The 22,765-nt window shown below is 40.0% G+C and overlaps 1 long non-coding RNA gene across 1 annotated transcript; it reads right to left on the reverse strand.

Annotated features, from left to right (window-relative positions):
* Window positions 1–713: 713 nt before the first annotated feature.
* Window positions 714–4,194, reverse strand: LOC106607912 (uncharacterized). The gene is made up of 3 exons (XR_001329334.2): window positions 3,954–4,194; window positions 3,246–3,341; window positions 714–1,168 (listed from the first exon to the last, which is right to left on the reverse strand). It is a non-coding gene; the product is annotated as an uncharacterized lncRNA (long non-coding RNA).
* Between the last annotated feature and the right edge of the window lie 18,571 nt (window positions 4,195–22,765).

Below are 22,765 nucleotides of genomic sequence, written 5' to 3' on the forward strand. Positions count from 1 at the left end.
TTAGCATTACTCAATGGCTACAAAACTTCCTTGATGTTCTTTCACTAGAGCCCATAACTCATGTGAACAACGCCAAGGAAACAACATTAGATACATAGAGCAGTCAAAAAGTTTGAAAGCTTATTATGAGTTATTCTAATGTAATCATGTTTGAATTCATCAATTGTATTTTAAATATCTGTATTGAATATCGATGTATGTAGGCTGATTCTATTAATGTGTGCCTTGGTCCCACAAACAATTTAACAGACATAAGATGAGTTACCCATGATGTTTTGTTTTATGCATAGATATGGCCACAACATGAGCCCATGGGGGGAGGGAGGGAGGTGGGGAGTGGGAGAGGTGGGGAGCGATGGAGGGGGGAATAGGAATGGGTTTCACCTACTGAGAAGGGGGAGGGGAAGGGGAGATGGGACAGAGAGGAGAAATAGGTTTTTTTATTGAATGTTTTTTATTGTTTTTCGTTACTATATATATATATGTACTTTTTGAATATTATTGCCTGTCTGTGACGCGGTCACAAAAAAAGACGGGAAATGATTCCAATAACACTTCTGACATCGCTGACCAGGTTCACTCTCTAGTACTGTAGCTCTATGCATTATACGGAGAGTTATTGCAGACTGGGGTGTGGAATCTGGATGTATATAATCACATAACTTCAACTCATAAAAAATACACATGGCTTCCAATACCTGAATTGTAAATCAGTTTATTCACTATGACAAAATTGAATGACTCATTGAATAGTATTGCATGTATGCCATATTTGAGAATCCTATGCAATACATGGCACCATTGGAGCTATTTTCATACCTCAATGAAATGCATCATGGAATAGATGATCTAACAGTGTTTGGAAAACAGACTACATCCTGGTAATCATAAACCCCCTCAAAGCTTCACAGTTACCACATTGCACAATCATCCAATAGTGTTTTAAATAACAGTGTTGGAGCCTGAGAAGTTATGGTTCGGCAGGCATTAGACTTTCTCCGAAGCAATTAAATATTTCTCCCAGACTTGCCAAGATAAACAGACTTGTACTTCATTAGTTTATGGTGGCTGACTTTTTTCTCTCAGCTCTGCAGATGTAGTGTCTCGGCAGTACGTCTGAAACTCTTAATGGTGCGGATGATTATCTCAAGACAGGAACTGATCAGACCTGGGAACGAAATAGTTGTTTATTTGAAAATACCAACTTTTCAAAATACTTGAGGTAGTCGAATATAGTTTATATAGTTTCGACTAAAAGACAACTATTTTCTTTGATATTAAAATACAGGTCTCAGGAAAAAAAATGAAATATTTGAAAGTAATTTGAATACCTCTCAGAAAACCAAATACTGTTTCTTGAAAACCAAAAAATAATTGTATTTGATTGCTGCCAAAAATTGAATGAAGAACCAAAAACTACAACAGTTAGTTGAGTTAGTCTAAATATATGATCATAAGCACATGGTTTGGAGGGCTCTTAGATATAGATTTTATTCTATAATTAAATACATGAGGGACATGGAATCACCTCAAAATTAGAATTAGACTTTAGGGCCTCCCGAGTGGTGCAGTGTTCTAAGGCACTGCATCACATTGCTAGCTGTGCCACTAGAGATTCTGGGTTCGAGTCCAGGCTCTGTCGCAGTCGGCCGTGACTGGGAGACCCATGGGGCGGTGCACAATTGGCCCGGCTTAGGGGAGGGTTTGGCCGGCAGGGATGTCCTTAACACATCGCGCACTAGCAACTCCTGTGGCGTGGCGTGCCGGGCGCAGTGCATGCTGAGACGGTCGCCATGTGTACGGTGTTTCCTCTGATACATTGGTGCTTCTGGTTTAAGTGGGCATTGTGTCAAGAAGCAGTGCGGCTTGGCTTGGCTTGGTTGGGTTGTGTTTTGGAGGACGCATGGCTCTCGACCTTCGCCTCTCCCGAATCCGTACGGGAGTTGCAGCGATGAGACAAGACTGTAACTACCAATTGGGGCGAAAAAGGGGTAACAAAAAAATCTATAAAAAATTCCAATAGACCACTGTTGCGGCTTCAAAATTACTAACAAATATTTTCATAATGAGTGAGAAATAAGGTAATCCAGTAACAGTTGGCATCATGTGTAGTAACTTTGATTATTACAACAGCAACATTGTTGTTACATATGATTTTGTCTTTTTTTTTATCGAATTGCATAATAATGGAGTTATTACCTAAGTGGAATAGGAACAGTCACTATTCCTCTTGTGTATAGTAGTTACAAAAAAACACAGCTCATTGCTATGCAATTAAAATGAAATTGCCAAAGTATTATGTAACAACATGCTAATAAAATGTTGCTCCAAAAGTAATTACAGTTTTATTACACAGGAACAAGAACAGTTTAATGGTAAGTGTTGGTTAATTGGTTTGACTTGATGATGTACCCCTGCACAATGGATATTCAGGAGAATGGACATTTACAAAATGTTCAGATAGAAATGTATTGTGGAGATCCAATGTGGCTGTCAGATAGATTGGAATATTATAGGAGCTTGTGTGTGCTCTATTCATTATATTTCTATCCTGAAAATGCAGTTCCAGATACAGCCCTGCCATTAGTTGAAGGCAGCCAATCCAATAGTTTCAGAAAGTAGTCACTTCCTGAGATTGCTATTCAAATATCTTTTTTGAGTAGTTGCTTTCTCAGATCTGTATTTAAATAGTTTAAAAAAGTAGTCACTTTCTGAGATCTGTACTCAAATAGTTTTGGCAAGTAGTCACTTATTCAAATAGTTGTAGTCACTTCCAACGTAACTATTTGTTCCTCCCAAAACATGTTACCTTCCACAAAGCATAGTTAAAACTATAGTTGTCCCTGGTCTGATCTGGAGTGCATTCTGGAATACCGCCATTCAGCAAACAAATTCAAATGTTGCAGAGGAATGTGCAAAAAGACAAGCAAACAGCAGACTCATGCTTATTGGTCAAGGTTCAGCACGTTTGCGGGAAGATTTTTTCTTCAACTATTTCCATTTTCAAATGGCATTCACCGTTTGCTAGGAACTCACTTTGGACTGACACGCTGCGTCCCATTCAGCATCTTGTTTGTTGACATGCTTCTTCACGTGTTAGTGACCGCATTACATACTAATTGGCCTGAATGCCATATGTTTCACAAACTGTCTTACTGAATGTGTGTTGTTTTTCTAATCAAGGTCACAGTCAAAGGAACATGGATAGGTGTGGTGGGGAGTTGGAGGGGGATTGGGTACTGTACCTAATTTCCTCTGACTGGTCAAGCAGGGGGACTGTACAGCTACTGTCTGCTGCCGGCCCTGTTCCTCCTTCACTGCACTGGGTCAGCACTCAGCATCTGTAACCATACATTCCCTTTCAAATTAGACAGGACGCCACCAGTATGGGAACAATGTGCCCAAGCCATCAGCGGAAAGGCCTTTGTGGTAATAATTGTTTAAGGCCCCGATCCAGCAAGAAGCGTGGTTATGAGAGGGCTTAGCCCTGAGACCCCTGTGGAAAAAACAGCTGTTCCCGCTGATCTACCCTCTCTTCCGACTCTCTTCTCCCTCTCTTCTTCCCTCTCTTTTCTATCAGACCAGTCAGCTGTTGCTGCTGCTGCATGTGGTGACCACACAATGTCAACAGAGCCAACTTTGTCAAGAAGAATCTCAATTCAAGCATTCTAGGATAGTATGCTTATAGAGATGGAGCTCAGTTGGTTTGAATTTGTCCTAGTTTTCAACCTCCTATCATTGTATAGTTTACTCTGAGTTTCCGTAATCATTCCTACATGTATTAGATTGCTGAATAGCCACAAACAGTAGTACATCACTTCAACAGTCCTGAATAGGATCACAACTCAACAAACAAACATCTTAACTTATTAACATGCAGCACATGTTTAACTTTCTGTCTTCTTTCTACTATCAAATATTTTCCCAAAGGACATTTGACTTCTTAGAATTACCTGTCGGACGAGAACTTTTTTCTCCAATTAAAATGGATGTGACACTTTTCGGTGTGAAGTCGACCATTTCTCCCCTTTACAAAGGAGCTTATAAAAAGAAATGAATACAGTCAGCAGCTCAGGAAGCGTCCATTATAACACGGGAGAGTTATGCCGGTTTGTTTTAAAGAGGGATGAAGCTCCTTCACCCTCACTACCCATATCCCCCCTCTTCCTCCCACCACTCGCGTTCAGAATTGCTTAGTGTCTACCAAGCTGTTTCTTTTAAAAGAGCGGCAGAGGCCTCTTTTGTTTTCATGAAACATTTCAGCATGACTAGGCCATTTATTGTGTTAAACTAATAAAGTTTTATGGGAGTGAAATAACAATGTGTAATCTCAGTGTTGTGAGTTATATCCTCTGGTTAATAATGCAGTCACTGAGCTCTATTGTGTTCTGTTGCTAATTTTTGGACTCCTGGTATCTGTTCGGAATGCTGTATAGTTTCTGATACATAACTGAATCAGTGGCTTGTCCTGAGACGCTGCCTGTTTTATATAACATAGTATCTGCTAGCTAGTCTCTCATAGAAGTATGACAAATTATATTTTCAAGGATGACACTTTTTACCTTCCTGATGACAAATAATGTATTGTTAATTCATGTGGTAAATGTATTCTTATCAAAAACCTCTTGTTCTCCAGTGTGTCTCGTTCTCCAGTGTGTGTGTGTTTGTGTGAGTTAATGAGTGCAGGTGCGTGCATGTGTGTGCTGTCCACCTCTCAGCTCCCAGCAGAGAGAGAGAAGGAGGTGGTGAGCGTGGTCTCTGCAGCTCTCCAAATCTCTCGGTTTGAACCGGAGCCTCCTATTAAAGTGACCAATTACAGAGGAGAGCTAACACCATGCTGTCCGTACTCAGGCTAGCAGTCTTTTATGGGTTCCTCTCTTCAGGCCGCCAGCTTGGCCCTGCTTGTGAGGAGCAATCGAACAAACACCCCACTATGTAGCGTTATAAAAGCTGCACTATTGGACGGCACTTCTAAGCAATAAAAAGAACAAGGTGCTTTGCTTTCTGAAATCCTACACATCTTCTGAAGTCCATGCCAAAACGAGAACAACGTCATGTGGAATTGAAAAACACCTTAGCTGCTGCAGCAGGACACTTATGAAGTAAAACAATTAACAGTACTCTCTTGAGCTATACTTGTTCTCTCAGAGAGATTAAACTATAGCTGTTCTTATAATCTCAAAGACGAATCATTCCTTTCTCTATGTCATGGGTGACAACATCTTCATTTGGCATGTCAGCGTAAGCCAGTGTTGTCTCTCCATTCTCCCAGAGTGATTAGCTGCATGGTGTTTATAATGCTCAGCCAGGCCCTCCATAAACTGTGCCTCTATATTTCTCATGTAAAACAACGGCATTGTGTACGCCCTATCAAGCTTTCTGCAGTGTCAGTTTTTGTCTCAGCACGTTATTGATTGTCCTGCAGCCATGCTAGCCGAAGGCAGTTAAAAATACCCCAGTGAACCAAATGAGGTGCAATTTGTTTGTTACTCTTCAAGCTTGTAAAGTGGAACCATGTGAAGCAGACTTATATCTCGAAAGACCTTGCAAGTAATTGGAAATCTCAATTTCTAGTTACCACATTTCAAACATAATTACAAGTTGCAGGAATAGTTTATTTTGTCTGATGTGGTCTCTGCCTTTTCTTTCCTCTGTTTAAGGCTTTTAAACCAGCATCAATAACTTTGTTTTTTCCTGGCTTTATTTAGGCCAAACAATGCCCTGATATAAAATGAAGCCAGAGAGAGCCAAACTTAATACTATGTCTAACCTTAATTTCTTGATTGTGGATATTACATTCAATCTCCTCCAGAGAACTTCTGGGTCTTAGAATAAAATAACTCAAGGTTACAACGGGTAAAGTACTTTATCTTGTATTAATTCTCAGAATCACAAGAACGCAGCCAAGTTGGAATCCCATCAACATCAAAGCTCTTCTCTTTCCCTCTGGACAGGCGCAGGTGCCTTCTGGGAATAATTAAGTGCTTCACAATAAAAGTCTTAAAGGGGTATTGTCAGTAATAATGACCATATAATTTCAGAATGATAACCTAGGCTACATGCAGTGGTGGAAAAAGTACTCAATTGTCATACTTAAGTAAAAGTGAAAGTCACCCAGTAAAATACTACTTGAGTAAAAGTCTAAAAGTATTTGGTTTTAAATGTACTTAAGTATCAAAAGTAAATGAAACTTCTAAAGTGTACTTAAGTATCAAAAGTAAAAGTAGTAATCATTTCAAATTCCTTATATAAAGCAAACCAGCCGGGACAATTTTCTTTTTTTTTTTATTGACGGATAGCCAGGGGCACACTCCAACACTCAGGCATTTACAAAGGAAGCATTTGTGTTTAGTGAGTCCGCCAGATCAGAGGCAGTAGGGATGACCAGGGATGTTCTCTTGATAAGTGTGTGATTTTGACCATTTTCCTGACAAACTGTAACGAGTACTTTTGGGTGTCAGGGAAAATGTATGGAGTAAAAAGTACATTATTTTCTTTAGGAATGTAGAGAAGTAAAAGTAATAGCTGGCAAAAAATATAAATAGTAAAGTACAGATACCAAAAAAAACTGCTTGAGTAGTACTTTAATGTATTTTTGCTTAAGTACTTTACACCGCTGGCTACACGTTTCATTGTGGGTTTCCCCTCAACTTCCGCAGATAAGATAATGGTTAGAAATATACAAATGTTTTCTGAGATGAATCCGTTGCATTATTTAGTTTACTGTTAACGTATTCTACGCAAATCCTCAGTAAGCGCGAAAGGTAGGTGATAATAACATATTTTGAATGTAAACCATTTACTTTCTCTCTCGGAGAGGTCACAGAGGTCTGATGTTATCTTAGCTAAAATTGCCTGGGAGTGTGGTCAGGTGGTCAGCTGTGGAGAAAGCCTAGTTCCGTGCTATAATTACAAGTTGGCGGGATGGAGGGATGAGTTATCTTCCCTGATTTACCTCTTCTTCAACCTCAGCCTCTTTTTTTTTTTCCTCCACAAGGAAGATTTGACATAATTAGGATAACACCTTCTGGTTCAAGCTCTTTTAATGGTTGCGGCATAACATTTTACAAGTCCCTGAGATGACTTGTTTAAGGTCTGTGGGAGGCAAAGGGGCGATAGAGTGTACTAGGTGGGGCTCTCTTGGAGCCATACAGGGCCATAATTATGTCAAGTGGGCTCTCTGCTCCTGACTTGAACAAATGACCTTATTCCTCTTTTCTGCTTTTTTTTTCTACTTGTGTAAAAACACTGTGACCATTCCTCAACCCATGATGTTTGGCGAAGTTAAGTCATATACTTTCCTCAAATCTTCATTTGCATGTTATTCCATAATGCTTCTGAGTGAACACTATCCAAATAGGACCTGTTGTGTCGTTGCACGTAGAAGAGCTCTCTGTGTATTTTAGCTTTCAATATCTTTCCAGCATCAATTACGAAAGGTTCCATAATGCCTGTGGTCTGTTTCCAAATGACCTTTTAACTATTTATAAAAGATCTCTTTGCACTGGCAAGTGTGATGCCAGTCTAAATATTACTATTAAAAATGGAAAACACTCAAGGTCATCCTTGAAAATAAACTTTTGGACTTAATGGTAGATTAGAGATCTCTTTCAGTAGGAATGCAGGTGGTGTGGTAGAGCTCCACAGTACAGTACGTACCTACCTAGTAAGGGAGATGGAAGGTCCATACTTGGCAATACTTGGCCAGCCTCCAGGCTAAGGTGAACATGTTAGTTCCATGCAGGAGATATTTCAGTGTTCTCCTCCTTAGAACAGTTATTATTTTATGATCTGTTCTTATTAGTCCACAATACACATCTGACAGAATGCCTCCACGTGTTTTTCCTAGCTGCAATTACAGTCTGGCGTTCCAGCATGTTCATTTGAGTCATCATGAATGCCAATGAAGGGTTACATCTGTTAGCTAATCATTCGCATGAATCTGAAATCAGACAGATCTGTCTTGGCCAAACTTGATCAGAAATTGCAATGAGCATCCATTTACAGTGTCTTCAAAACTTGTTTTCCCATCAAAAAAAGTTGTACGTCCCTCTAGTCTGAGCAGAGCAACTTTGCTAATGTAGCACTCTTCAGATGGGTGTCCTTTTTTACGTGTGGAAATAAACGTATCTGACAGACTGATGGATAGCTTGTATGTCTTTAGAGGAAGCTCTTTGAAAACCAGGAACATTGGGAGAGAGCTTCATGGACACAATAGCCAAGAGCAATTAGTGTTAAAGGGATCATTTCTTTGTTTCTGCTTCATGCTGACTGCACTCAGTGGAAACAAAAAACAACTATTTTAAACATGATTCTGAACTCTTAAGAGAGACTGAAGATGTGTACCGCACATAACCAGAGAGCATGAGGTATTGTGGGACAGAGATAGGCATCACCCCAGTGAAAGGAACAAACTGCCACGGTAAGTGTTATTCTCTCACAGCCGTGCAGTTGGCAGACTGAGTCTGATTTCTCAGAAGCGCTCCCATTTTTAGAGTCCCAGCACCTCGCTCAAGTATTCAAATTAGCTCAAATACAACAGACGACTTATAACAAGAATATGTTTCGTGTAGAAACGGTATGAACACTTTGTACTTGGCGAGGCAGTGTTCTAGTGTGCATTAATGGGTCTTTACCTCACCCTTCTTAATACCAGGTTGGAAAGGACAAAATGAGGACGTCAGATCTATTGGTTGTCTGCAACATTACCAAAGATTACACATAATAAGAGCTTGGATGGCTTAGGCAATCAGGGCTTGATTGCTTTGGCCATTCATGAGAGTTACTGTGCTGTTTGATGTGCTGACCAAAAAGCCTGCTTTCTCATGATAGTGGTGTTAAACAATGTTCAACTGATGCAGTAGTCCCAAAACCAGCTGATGCATAAGTGGCCCGGACAAATGATATGTAAGAACAAAAGATAAATATCTCACAAGGCATACAGGTTGAATTACAGAGTTATTTAAGACCTCTGTAGTGTTTTTGTGATGTGGCCCGAAACACCTTCTTTTTTTTTTTTACAGAATTCGGTCAGCAAATAGTTTAGAATGTTTAAGCCATCGCTTGTGGAAGTTATGTATGAGATATGCAGTTTCTCAACTCTAACCAGCTAATTAAAAGTGTCACATTATAAAGCTGTGGTTTTCTGTCCGCAACAGAAAAACACCAGAGGAACACAGCCAAAACGCACGGCCACACAAAGTGCTATGGATTAAATAAAGACAATGTGACTGGAAACAGACATCTGGGCCCGTATCCACAAAGTGTCTCAGAAAAGGTCCTAGAAATCCTGATTTAAACTTGTTTTAAGACAACAACAACAACAAAAAACAGCTCAGAGTAGGTTTTAGGATGATGTTAAGTCACTGCTCAGCCAAACTCTGAGCCAGGAGTAAAATCAACTCCTAAATGTTTATCTCAGCTGGTAATCACGGCAGTTTGAGGTACCGTATTGCTGTCTGTCTCTCCGACATTTGCAATATTGTTTCAATATTCAAATTCTATCTCCAGCTGTCCCCTAGTAATAAATGTGTTGGGAGTCGGGACAAGATAGACAGGCAGGCATCGTTTCTAAGCCAGTCTAAATCATGAATCAGCTGGCATTATTTTTATGGATGTATACAAATAAATGTCAATTAAAAGGAAACAACGTGCAGATAGTTTGCATTCTTTCCAGCTTCAGTTTGAGGAGATTGTGTTAGCTGTGCTGTTAGCTAGCAACTCTGAACAACAGTGCCCCGACGAGAGATCACATGTTCTATGCCAAGCAAAATCGCACCTCATCAGCTCATTGTTATGGATGTGTCCAAATAAATCTCACTAGAAAACAGCTTAAACAAATGCAGCTACTGTTGTTATTCTGGCCGCACTGTTTGACGTGATTGTAAGTTATCCACAGTTGGCTAGCTAGCAAGCAAGGGATAAGAGGGTCCATAGATACAGAACAAAAAGACTGAACGACTGGGTCGCGTCTCTGGCAACCGAACCGATAGAACGAATGGCCGGCCGGCTTGGGTAACTACCCTAGATTTGTTTTGGGACTATATCTTGTGGAAGGATGAAATAGTATGAATAAATTCATCAAAATAAAGTTTTTAATGAAAATATGTCAATATGTTGGTAACCCGCTGTATAAAAGTAATAATGCCGTCAAAGCCAGTGTTTGGAGTATATATTGGCACAGTGAGACTTCGTCTCGGGCCTAACAACACCCGTACCAATATATCCTCCACCGGCTTCTCGGGCATTATCACTTAATTAGGCATATCATGTGATGTAGCCCTCACGTAAAATAATTGTCAAAAGTGCAAAAGATACTATTGCATGTGGGTCTAGATTATTTATGAATTTTATCATACAGAAATATCTAAATATTTTTTCAACAACAGCAATTGCCTGTCTATTATGAGGGAACCTCTGACTCGCTGCATTTTTTTATTAGCAAGACACCTGCTGGTAAATCTTAACTGGTTAGGACAGCTAATGAGGTGTCCTAAATATCTGGTGACTAGGTGTGACTCTTATGAGTAAAGAGGCTTCATGCATAGCTTTTAATTTTTCACATAAGAGTAGGAGTAAAATGTCTCTATTCTCAGGACTTATGGCCAATTTTCGATACGGCCCCTGGTGAAAATCTTTGAGTCTATTGATGCACCCATAAGTCAATCTCAGTAACATAATAAAAAAATCCCCATCAAAATCTGTCAATTTAAGCTAGATATAATCTTTTTGCATGGGCTGCGTCTCAAACCACCACATATGTCTATGTTGGTCTTTCGCATCTGCGGTGGAAGGTGGCCGAGCTACAGTGTTTGTTAGAACATGTGACATCCCAAAAATAGGTCTTCTCACAAAAATGTCTGTAGCATCCAAACTATTATGACCACTCTATGGAAAGGGGAGACTCTCACAAACACGATGGTGTTCTCCGTTCTGCCCCACAACCCCCACAAGTGTCATGGGACTCGTCTAAAGTTAGCCCAACCCAGAGTAAGTGAGCGAAGTTGAGTGCTTGCGCACCGCTCCTGCGCTCCTCGCTTGCTAAAAACAGCTCCTCGCTCACAAGTAAAAAAACTGCAGCTCCAAATTCACTCCATTCATTAAAATCACAACACCCATCTATTTTTGTCACTACCTGGACCTACCATTTGGTTTTGAAGTATTGAAACCAAACTATATAATTTGAATGACAAGTATTTTAATAAACATGAAAAGGTGAACGTAAGAAGTACTAATCATTTCAAATAGGCTACATGTCATATTAAACAGCATGTAAACTCTCTAAATAGGTCAGGAGCCAAACAGAAGAAGAAACTAAAATGAATTATTTAGGCTGTATTATTTCAATTATTTCAAGGCTATAGTCTATAAAGAAAGACATTGAGAAGCATTTGCAAGTATGACACACTAGGCTGGTACGGAGTCAAGGGCATTAAACGCTAAGCATTTAAACAACATTTCGTTGTATTAAATTGTTATAGTCTATAAATTGTGCATATAGGCTGTGACTTACTTAGAATTAAATTAAAATTAAACAAAAAATGCCTTTTAGGCTCAGTCTACAGTGCCTTTGAATTCATTTTTAGAAACACGAGTTTGGCCAGTCTGTGGCTTAAGGCTCATGAGATGATGCCTGGAGAGGAGGCCAGCAGTGGAGAATATCCCCTCTGCGCTTGCAGAATCACTGGGGATGCTAAACACCCTTTTGGCCACTCTTGCCAGGCTGGGCAGGGATGCAGAGTTGTATTTGGTTTTATATATATAGGTAGGCCTAAAGGTTTTTAGATAAAATAACCCAATCAAAACGGAAAGCTCCTTGAATGTTGGAATATGTGTCACGTCCTGACCAGTATAAGGGTTAATTGTTATGGTAGTTTGGTCAGGACGTGGCAGAGGGTATTTGTTTTGTGGTTCGGGGTGGTGTTTTTGTAGAAGGGCGTTTGATTTATTATTTCCGGGTTTTGGTTTATGTTCTATGTTTATGTATTTCTATGTTTAGTCTAGTGAGTGTATTTCTATGTTAGGTTAATGGGGGTTTGGGACTCTCAATTGGAGGCAGGTGCTTCCTTGTTGCCTCTGATTGAGAGTCCTATATATGGGTAATTGTTTGGTGTAGGTTTTGTGGGAGATTGTTTCTTGTCTAGCGTGTGTGAGCCTGAGAAGACTGTTCGTTTGATCGTGAGTTCGTTTGATCGTGAGTTCGTTTGATCGTGAGTTCGTTTGATCGTGAGTTCGTTTGATCGTGAGTTCGTTTGATCGTGAGTTCGTTTGATCGTGAGTTCGTTTGATCGTGTTGTTATTTTGGTGTTCATTTTGAGTTCAATAAAAGTTCAAGATGAGCAACCACATACCTGCTGCATTTTGGTCCTCCTTTCCCAACGACAACCGTGACAATATGCCATGACTATTGGGCCAAAATCAATCATTGTATTGATAATATAACATAAATGAAGGAAACTTTTAATAGATCAGATTTTTTGTTTATAAATACTTTGGCTACAATGACACACTTAATTAGCTACCCACCTCATTCCTTTCTTTTAGTATGTGCATGTACAACAATATAAACACAACATGCAACAATTTCAAAGATTTTATTGAGTTACAGTTCATATAAGGAAATCAGTCAATTGAAATATATTCATTAGGCACTAATCTATGGATTTCACATAACTGGGAATACAGATATGCATCTGTTGGTTACAGATACTTTAAAACAGTTGCTGGATATTGGCGGGAACTGCAACACACTGTCATACAGCAGACATGTCACTCACACAACGGCATACACGTTGTCTGCCATCTGCCCGGTACAGTTGAAACCGGGATTCATCCATGAAGAACATACTTCTTCTGCGTGCCAGTGACTATCGAAGGTGAGCATTTACCCACTGAAATCGGTTACAATGCCGAACTGCAGTCAGGTCAAGACCCTGGTGAAGACGATGAGCGTGCAGATGAGCACCATCATGCTTTCGGGACATGTGTCTTTTCAGATTCCACAATGATTCTTTAGTGGTGGACACTACATCATCGCACTCCCTCTCTTGCTCTTGGTCCTCATCTTTGTAAGTTACCTTGATTTTGCACCTGTGTGTATTATCAGTTTCTCAATAAAAATATTTTGCGAACTCCATGACCGTTGCTAAAGCAAGGGGCTATTAGCAGCACACAAGTAGACTACAAATGCATGCTGGGCCGGGCATGCCCTGAGCTCTGGAAGTGAGCGCTACTGGAGCAAAATTGGAGCGGGCAAGAAGGCAGACGCTCCAGCCTTTGGGAATCTAGCTCCACGCTACAGTCAAATTGGGCACGCTAAGCTCCTCGCTCCGCTCTGCTCACATACGCTGGCCCATACAAACCAATGGAAGTATGGAGGTAGTTTTGTGTAAAAAAAATTTTAAAATACAGTACCAGTTAAAGGTTTGGACACATGTACTCATTCAAGGGTTGCTGTTTGAATAATCTCAAATATAAAATATATTTTGATTTGTTTAACACTTATTTGGTTACTACATGATTCCATATGTGTTATTTCACAGTATTAAGGTCTTCACTATTATTCTACAATGTAGAAAATAGTAAAAATAGAGAAAAACCCTGGAATGAGTAGGTATGTCCAAACTTGAGACTGGTACTGTATATATATATATATATATATATATATATATATATATATATATATATATATATATATATATATATTACATATATACATATATACAGTGCATTCAGAAAGTATTCAGACCTCTACACTTCTTTTTACTTTTTGTTACGTTACGGCCTGATTCTCTGGTCTGATGAAACCAAGATTAAATTCTTTAGCCTGAATGCTAAGCGTCATGGCCTGAAAAAACCTGGCACCACCCATACAGTAAAGCATGGTGGTGGCAGCATCATGCTATGAGGATGTTTTTCAGTGGTTGGAACTGGGAGACTTGTCAGGATTGAGGGAAAGATGAACAGAGCAAAGTGCAGAGAGCTCCATGATGAAAACCTGCTCCGAAGTGCTCAGGAACTCAGACTGGGGTAAAGGTTCACTTTCCAACAGGACAACAACCCTAAGCACACAGCCTTGACAACGCAGGAGTGGCTTCGGGACAAGTCTCTGAATGTCCTTGAGTGGCCCAGCCAGAGCCCGGACTTGAACCCGATCGAACATCTCTGGAGAGACCTTAAAGAAGCTGTGCAGCGACGTTCCCCATCCAACCTGATAGAGCTTGAGAGGATCTGCCGAGAATAATGGGAGAAACTCCCCAAATACAGGTGTGACAAGCTTGTAGCGTCATCCCCAAGAAGACTAGAGGCTGTAATCGCTGCCAAAGGTTCTTCAACAAAGTACCGAGTAAAGAGTCTGAATACTTATGTAAATGTGATATTTCAATTTTTTATTTTTACTACATTTGCAAAAAACAAAATCTGCAATTTTAGCATTAGGCTTTAACATTACAAAATGTGGAAAATTGAAGGGTGATAACTGAAATATTGATAACTGAAATATTTTCAGTCAGGGAAAATTGTCCTGTAGATGACATAAAGTAGTTATTCTCAACAGATTACCTTCACAACTGTTCCTAAAAAAGGATTTCATCAAACAAAGCTAACAATCCAGGCTCTCTTGGCTGAGAGTTGAGGAAAGACAGTCTGCACCGCTTCTTTTTTTTATAAGAAACAATAATGTGTTGGAAATTCCAAATTATTTGCATAGTCAATTTACACACAGCACTGACACACATGCCACCAGACATGCCACCAGATGTCTTTTCACAGTCCCCAGGTCCAGAAGAAATTCAAGGAAACGTACAGTATTATACAGAGCCGTGATTGCATGTAACACCCTTCCATCTCATATAGCAAACCTGGTTTAAAAAAACAAATATAGCAACACCTCACAACACCTTTCCCCATGTGACCTACTGTTTGTGTGTATGTACTGACATGTATGTGTAACTGATAGATAACACACACACACACACACACACACACACACACACACACACACACACACACTACATGTTCATATTCTTAAATAGATGTAAATTGTAAAGTCTTTGGCCTGTAATGTCTTTTTCGTTGTGTCAGACTCCGGTAAGACTTTCTGTTGCCATTGTCTTTGGCTAATGAATCCCCAATCCCTTTCCTTTCCTAATGGGGATCCATTATATTTTATTTTTTCCAAGTTAATCGCCAACCATCTATCTCCACCATACTGTGGGAGATCAAATGAAATGGATACCAAATGCTGTCACGACTGCAGTTTGGTGAAAGCCAGACAATTGCCCTTTACTAAACTCCATAAAGCTCTTATTTTCCCACTGTAATCTTCTGAAAATGACACATCAGTTTGACAGCCTTCGTCATAGTGAAATGAAGAGACCTTTTTTTTCTGCTGTGTGATGCTCCAACAGTCCTAGCTGCTCTTCAGCTTCAGCCCTGCTAAACACAACAGCTGTCCTCTGGAGCCCCAATCCCCCAGCCTGCACATTGAGCCTGGGCTTGGATCCATGTGACTCACTAAGAACTTAACACCAGCCAGCCTTCAGACCCAGGCCCTCAGCTGAGGCTTCAGGGGGAGAAGAGAGGACAGGGAGGTGGAGAGGACAGACATCTGCGTCCAGATGCACCTCGACCTGGGCCTAGACAAGTTCACAACCTTGGATGCCCTTTGTGTCATGAAAGAGCTGCCAGCTGAGGTTAAAGAGGTAGTCTATCATTACTTAGGGTTGTATTAGAGGCAGTTTGGTTCCAGAAGCAGTTTGGAACTTGGTAGTGAGTGTTGCAACTGAGGACAGATGATTTTTATGTGTTACGCGCTTCAGCACTCGGCAGGCCCGTTCTGGGAGCTTGTGTGGCCTACCAATTCGCGGCTGAGCCATTGTTGCTCCTAGACATTTCCACTTCACAATAACAGCACTTGCAGTTGAGCTCTAGTAGGGCAGAAATTTGATGAACTGACTTGTTGGAAAGAGGACATCCTATGACAGTGCCACGTTGAAAGTCATTGAGCTCTTCTGTGAGGCCATTCTACTGCCAATGTTTGTCTATGGAGATTTCATGGCTGTGTTCTTGATTTTATACACCTGTCAGCAACGGGTGTGGCTAAAATAGCCAAATCCACTAATTTGAACAGTTGTCCACATACTTTTGTCTATATAGTGTATGTTGATGTTGGGGTGGTGCTGGAGATGATAAATATGAAGATTAAACATTCTGAAATTTCCCTTTTACATCTTCCTAAAATCTACTCTGAGCTGGGAGTTTTTTTTTTCCTAAACAGTTTTTTTCAGGATTCCGAGGACATTTTCTGAGATGCTTTGTGTTTACAGGCCCCGTTCTTCTGTCTCAGAGAAAGACCTACAGATAGAAAATGATGCCTTCAGAGAACCAACTTCGTATTTCTTTCTAATATAAAATGTATAAAATATACCCACAATGAAGAATACAAACAGCGCAAGAGCTGTTACTTAAGACACCGTTATCTCTCTATTTGTCTGTTGATGGATGATGCAATCTCAGACACTCTTGCTGGGTTTTCTTCCTCTCACAGAGACTTGGTAACTCTATTGACGAGGAGCAGACATGCCTTCATATAGGCTGGCCACTAATTTAAAGCCACATAAACTTTCCACCAGACTTAATAAACTGAGCTCACTTACATACTCCTTGTTAGCAGACGAGAGGTGAACCAGTACAACACAGCACTATATCACCATTTCTACAGCAGCTGGGTCTATACGGAGTGTACAAAACATTAGGAGCACCTGCTCTTTCCATGACGAATTTAGACTGTTCTGAACGCAAAACGGGGTGCAACTCAATATTAGGAAGGTGTTCTTAATGTTTTGTCCACTCAGTGTATATCATACAGTCATGTTTTGGATGGGCCTGAGCCCTTTTTGGTATGGTGAAAATGGCTTTACACATTACGACCTGCTAAAAATATCCACTCCACCCTCCTAAAATGTTGGCTTACTTGAGAAAGCAAAAAGGTTAGGGATTGGTGTCTACTCTACCTTACATGCCGTTTGAATGGGACGGACACAGTGCACGCCTACTGTAAGTTCATCGTTTTCCACTAAATCTACTTCTAAATCATCACACCTTTCTTTCCAGTTGTTAATGCTGGGATTATTAATACATTTTGTTACAACTTTACAGCCACTCCATTTTGAAGAAAGTGACTCATCTGCGCCTTAAACCATCACCCAGGTGTATTAGTCTAATAAAAAACGTTGAAATGTAAAACTCAGCTAGGGCCTGTGGTGAGGGTGACATGGGGGCTGGAGGGTATCCTCTTGTGGCATAGCCACGCTGTCCCTGGCTGGCCCACTGTCCACGGGCCAAGCACACCCAGCAGGTGATGCTGGTAGCTACTGTTTATGAAGCTGTTTTGTGGGCAGTAAAACCCAAGAAGAGGGTTATTAAGCCCTGTCTATGTCTGAGAGACCCAGGCCAAACGGTTCAGTAATTACAGCATATAAATGTTCAACTGCTTTAATTTTCATTACTTATTGCTGAGCCCCAGCAAAAAATAAATATTGTTGGACAAACATACCTAGTATGTAAATTACTGAATGGCTGTCCTCCATCTATATTGACTCAACTGACTCTGATACAGTTCCAATGTGGGAGATTGGTTTTCCAAACCAATAATGTATGATACTGAACCAGGATACTGTGATTGGGTGACACTGTTGCCCCCCAAAACATGAAAGAATTTGTTTGGAAGAGACTTGGCCAAGCCCACCTGATTGACTTCCTCTGAAATACCGTGGGAACATAATGGTGGGAATGTTCAAACTGAAAAGGTGAAAATAATAATTTCCTCAGTAATTATGTTTAGGCAAAACAAACCCGAACCATACATAGAATCACATGATGCGTTGACAGCATAACATATGATTTCATAATCATGGAGTAAACTTTGTCTGGGTTCAAGTTCATGAACATAACATCATTTTATTAAAAACTCATGTTGTGGGCAAAGAATGAGCTTAGTCTTCTTGAAAAACAAAAGAATGCCAAATTTCAAGGTTTGATGTGGGATTTGAATTTCAGATCTTTAAGAGAAGTGTACGTGGTTGGTAGTGTAATCCTATTTTCCACAGATACAGTGTTTCTGTTCTGATTAAGTCCAGATCAGTTTGTGTACCAATTGTTGCTGTATTGCTATTGTAATTAATTATCATAATGCTCCTGGTTGAGGGGGTGTGTCAGGTCGGTGGCGATTCTCGCTGCTGCTCTACTTGACAAGTTTAATGCTATATCACATTTTCCTCTTCTGCACACTTTTTTATTCACACGTGGTGAGAAAACACTATTTTTATGATCTGAAGTAAATCATGAAAAGATGTGCAGGTCTTTCCTCTAGACTAGACCTAAAGGCTATCAGAACATTGTGCGAAGAGTGTTTGTACATACAGGAAGGAAGGATATAACATTTGATGAAACGGACAGCGAGCCAAATTAAACACTTCTCTGATTTGCTATGGTTACCGTTCTTCACACTTTTCTATTGCCTGTGGAATATATTGGTACAAAGGGGTGCAGACATCAAGAGCTTAGTGCACTCACCTCTAGTACGTGGAGGGATGAACCCAGTCTCCTGGAGTGCACTTTCTGTCCATTAGCTTAGTTAAATGGTACTTAATCTTACTCTTACATTACTACCATAAATCATTTTCCATCTGAGAAACTATTTCAAAGTATACATACATGTATGTACTACAGCTGAAGTAATTATTGACCATAAAAATGACAGAAGCATAAAGATGTGGCCATGCCCTAATTTATATCCACTTCTCTAGAAGACATGAGCTCATTGCTTCTGCTGTGCATTTTTTAAATCAACCCATAGAAATGATAATTGCTGTATAAATACATACAGTACTTTTGGACTCAAAGGTGTTTCTTTTAAAACCTTCATAAAAAGCATACAGAGCTTGGCAGTGCATTTAAGTATGTGTCCAACTCTTTGTTGCCAATATCCCAAAGACTGACAGCAAGGCATTCGGAGGCGTGCGAAGCAGAGGTGGGGTTGCGTAGGGAAAAAATTCCTGATTTGGGCTCATGCGGGGAAAATTTGAAAAAGCAAAACACATTTAGTTGCGGATGTGGGAGGGTGTCTCTGCAGTTGTGCGCCATTTTGTCTTTCCATCAAACACATTGAGACTAAATCTTGCATTTCTTAGGTCTGTCACTTTACATGCTACTGTCAAGGGCAATGAGAGCTCATGTGCATGAAGTATAAATCCTGAATGTGTGCCTGGGTACACAGCTCCATTGTTAGTAAATAGACTTTGAATGGGCCTTCCCTTGAGTAAGGGCTTGGTTTTATTTGTCAGCATCATTTTGAATCAGCATTTTCAGCTGATTAGTTCTGGCAGTGGGATTGGGTTGGAACGTTAGACATTTGCCAATATACTTTGGGTGAGGAAGGATCTCTCTCTCTCTGGCTGTACTCAAGTCAAAGTGAAGGATTTGACGTCTCTGCTGAATCCTGGAGTTAGGTGCATTGCTTGCAGTGGTACCTACTCCTCTGTCCCCAATCCCTGTGCATATTAGCCGTTACATCCAGGTCTAATCCAGTGCATATGCTTGGAGATAATGGGGGTCGCCAAGGTAACACCTCATTAGCTTCACTTCAAAATAACAGAATAATTAACAGATTAGACATACACTACCGGTCAAAAGTTTTAGAACACCTACTCATTCAAGGGTTTTTCTTTATTTTGACTATTTTCTACATTGGAGAATAATAGTGAAGACAGCAAAACTATGAAAAATAACACAGATGGAATCATGTAGTAACAAAAAAAGTAATTTGACCATGAAGGCCTGGTTCACACAGTCTCCTCTGAACAGTTGACGTTGAGATGTGTCTGTTACTTGAACTCTGTAAAGCATTTACTTGGGCTGCAATTTCTGAGGCTGGTAACTCTAATGAATGTATCCTCTGCAGCAGAGGTAATTCTAGGTCTTCCATTCCCGTGGCGGTCCTCATGAGAGCCAGTTTCATCATAGCGATGGTTATTGCGACTGCACTTGAAGAAACTTTCAAAGTTCTTTACATTTTCCGTATTGACTGACCTTCATGTCTTAAAGTAATGATGGACTGTCGTTTCTCTTTGCTCATTTGAGTTGTTCTTGCCATAGTATGGACTTGGTCTTTTACCAAATAGAGCTATTTTCTGTATACCCCCCTACCTTGTCACAACACAACTGATTGGCTCAAACGCATTAAGATGGAAAGAAATTCCACAAATTAACTTTTAAGAAGACACACTGTCATACGATTCGCCTTCTGATGAAGAGTAAGAAATATCGGACCAATACGCAGCGTGGTAAGTGTCCATACTTATATATTTATTCATACGTGAACACTGAAACAAAACAAGAAAACGCACGACAGTCCTGTAAGGTAACCTTGCCTATACATGGAACAATCACCCACAAACACAAGAGAAAATAAACTCATATAAATATGGCCTCCAATTAGAAGCAACGAAAACCAGCTGCTTCTAATTGGAGGTCGTTCCCCAAACTAACATAGAAATACAAATACTAGAAATACGAACATAGAAATACAAAACATAGAACAATACCCCAAAAAACCCAACAACACAAAACAAACACACCCCTGCCATGTCCTGACCAAACTACAACAACAAATAACCCCTTTTACTGGTCAGAACGTGACACACACCTGTTAATTGAAATGCATTCCAGGTGACTACCTCATGAAGCTGGTTGAGAGAATGCCAAGCGTGTACAAAGCTGTCATCAAGGCAAAGGGTGGCTACTTTGAAGAATCTCAAATATAAAATATAATTTGATTTGTTTAACACTTTTTTGCTTACTACATGATTCCATATGTGTTATTTCATAGTTTTGATGTCTTCATTATTATTCTACGATGTAGAAAATAGTAAAAATAAAGAGAAACCCTTGAAGGAGTAAACTTTTGACCGGTAATATATCTAAACTGCTTTTATTGTTATGACAGGACACAAATCCTCAATTATTTTCACTGTGTGATTGACCTGATTGAGATTTGATTTGGGAAGATGGCTGGCCAAGAGACTACCATGGGTAGTAATAGGGTGGCAAAGTCCATTCTGCAAGAGGTTGTGCCATTTCCAAGCCTCTTCAAAGAGTTCTCTGTGAGTTGATTACTAATTAGCGTCTTGTTGGTTCCCGGTTTAACATGTCTGTTGTTTTTGTTGTTGTTTGTGCCTGGCTTGGTTGCTGAAGGTATTTGCCTTGCTTGGCCTTCTCATCGTGCAGTACGTGTTTAGCTCTTGTTCATACAGTACCTTCATACATTTCTAGAACTCTCTTTCCATAACTCTCAACCCAACCCACTTGGCACAGACGTCAATTCAACGTCTATTCCACTTTGGTCCAATGTAATTTCATTGATATTACATGGAAACAATGTTGATTCAACCAGTGTGTGCCATGTGGGAAGTTTTTTGTTGTTGTACTTCCGTTTCGTAATTCCACTGCAAGATGCTGTGGAAAAGATGACAAATTATTGTCTAACAATCCTTAATGAAACATTTGGTATTTGTTGATGTTTTAGTACACAAAACATTCCATATGGTCATTGTATGTGCAGTGTTTTGGAAAATAGCTTTGAGTTCATTTAAGAACATAAACCAAATGGATTATCACATTAGTCCTGAGTACAATTACCATTTGTCTAGGATGATGGAGAGGAAATATGGCAGTATCTCTGATGTTTGGAGATCTCATCACTGTCATTGCCCCAAGGTAGTGGCACTAGCATCTTACATTTTTTTGTCCTCTGTTTTAAATGCCATTTAATCCTGTTCATTTGTGCTGCGTCCTCCTTCCTTCCCTCTTGAACATAATAGTTTGTTCCACATTGGGTATTTTTTGTTCTGTCCAAAAACACTTGGGATTGTCTCCTTTCTATCACAGCGTGAACATTTTGAGAGTCTCTTTTTATTGAACAAAGGATGTTGAGGGTTCCCAAAAACTGTCTGGATGGTATGCAGGAACTAGCAGGATCAACATCCTCTGTCTTCTTTCATTTTGCTTTGCAAAACCTGTCCAGTCCCCATTGTTGGAAAGCACACGTACCCTCCACTTCCTGTTCAATTTCCGCAGTGGCCTGTCTCCTCCTTTTCTACATGAGTTGCTTATGCTCTTTTCCTCTCTTTTCATTCTGCTTCATCCAGCTAAATGCCCACGTCCCCAGTGTGCAGGTTTGTATGCTAATAGAAAAGCAGTATGCTCTAAGAATGCGTGACTCATTACCAGTAGCAAAGACACTGCCCCGGTAAATCTACTACAACTACAATCGCTTGAGAGGCAAGACAGTAGCCTCTCATCTTTACATTTCATATTCATTACATCTTCAACATAATCAACTGCTTATGTACATAGCCTTATATTGCGTAATAGCTTGCCAATGAAAACAAGTTCAGTTTTGAAATTGGTGGATGTGTTCTTCAACTTGTTTGTTGATTGCGTCCACAGCTTTAAGGTGGTGCTATGTCATACTCAGCATGTTGTATTGGCCTCTGAAAGTCATTTGTAGTCCTCACTAATCTACTGAATCTAGTTAGCACTTTCTTGCAGTCAATGACCAAAAGCGCTCTATTTGGCCTCATGGGTGGAATGTTATTAATGTTTTCATAATTTCATAGTTAATACATAATTTTTTTAAATGGTCCACAAAAATCCAGTGTTTCTATGTTACACAGTTTTGTTATATTTCAGTCTCAAAATGTAACAA

The sequence above is a fragment of the Salmo salar genome, chromosome ssa06 (assembly GCF_905237065.1).
Source record: "Salmo salar chromosome ssa06, Ssal_v3.1, whole genome shotgun sequence".
NCBI lineage: Eukaryota > Metazoa > Chordata > Actinopteri > Salmoniformes > Salmonidae > Salmo > Salmo salar.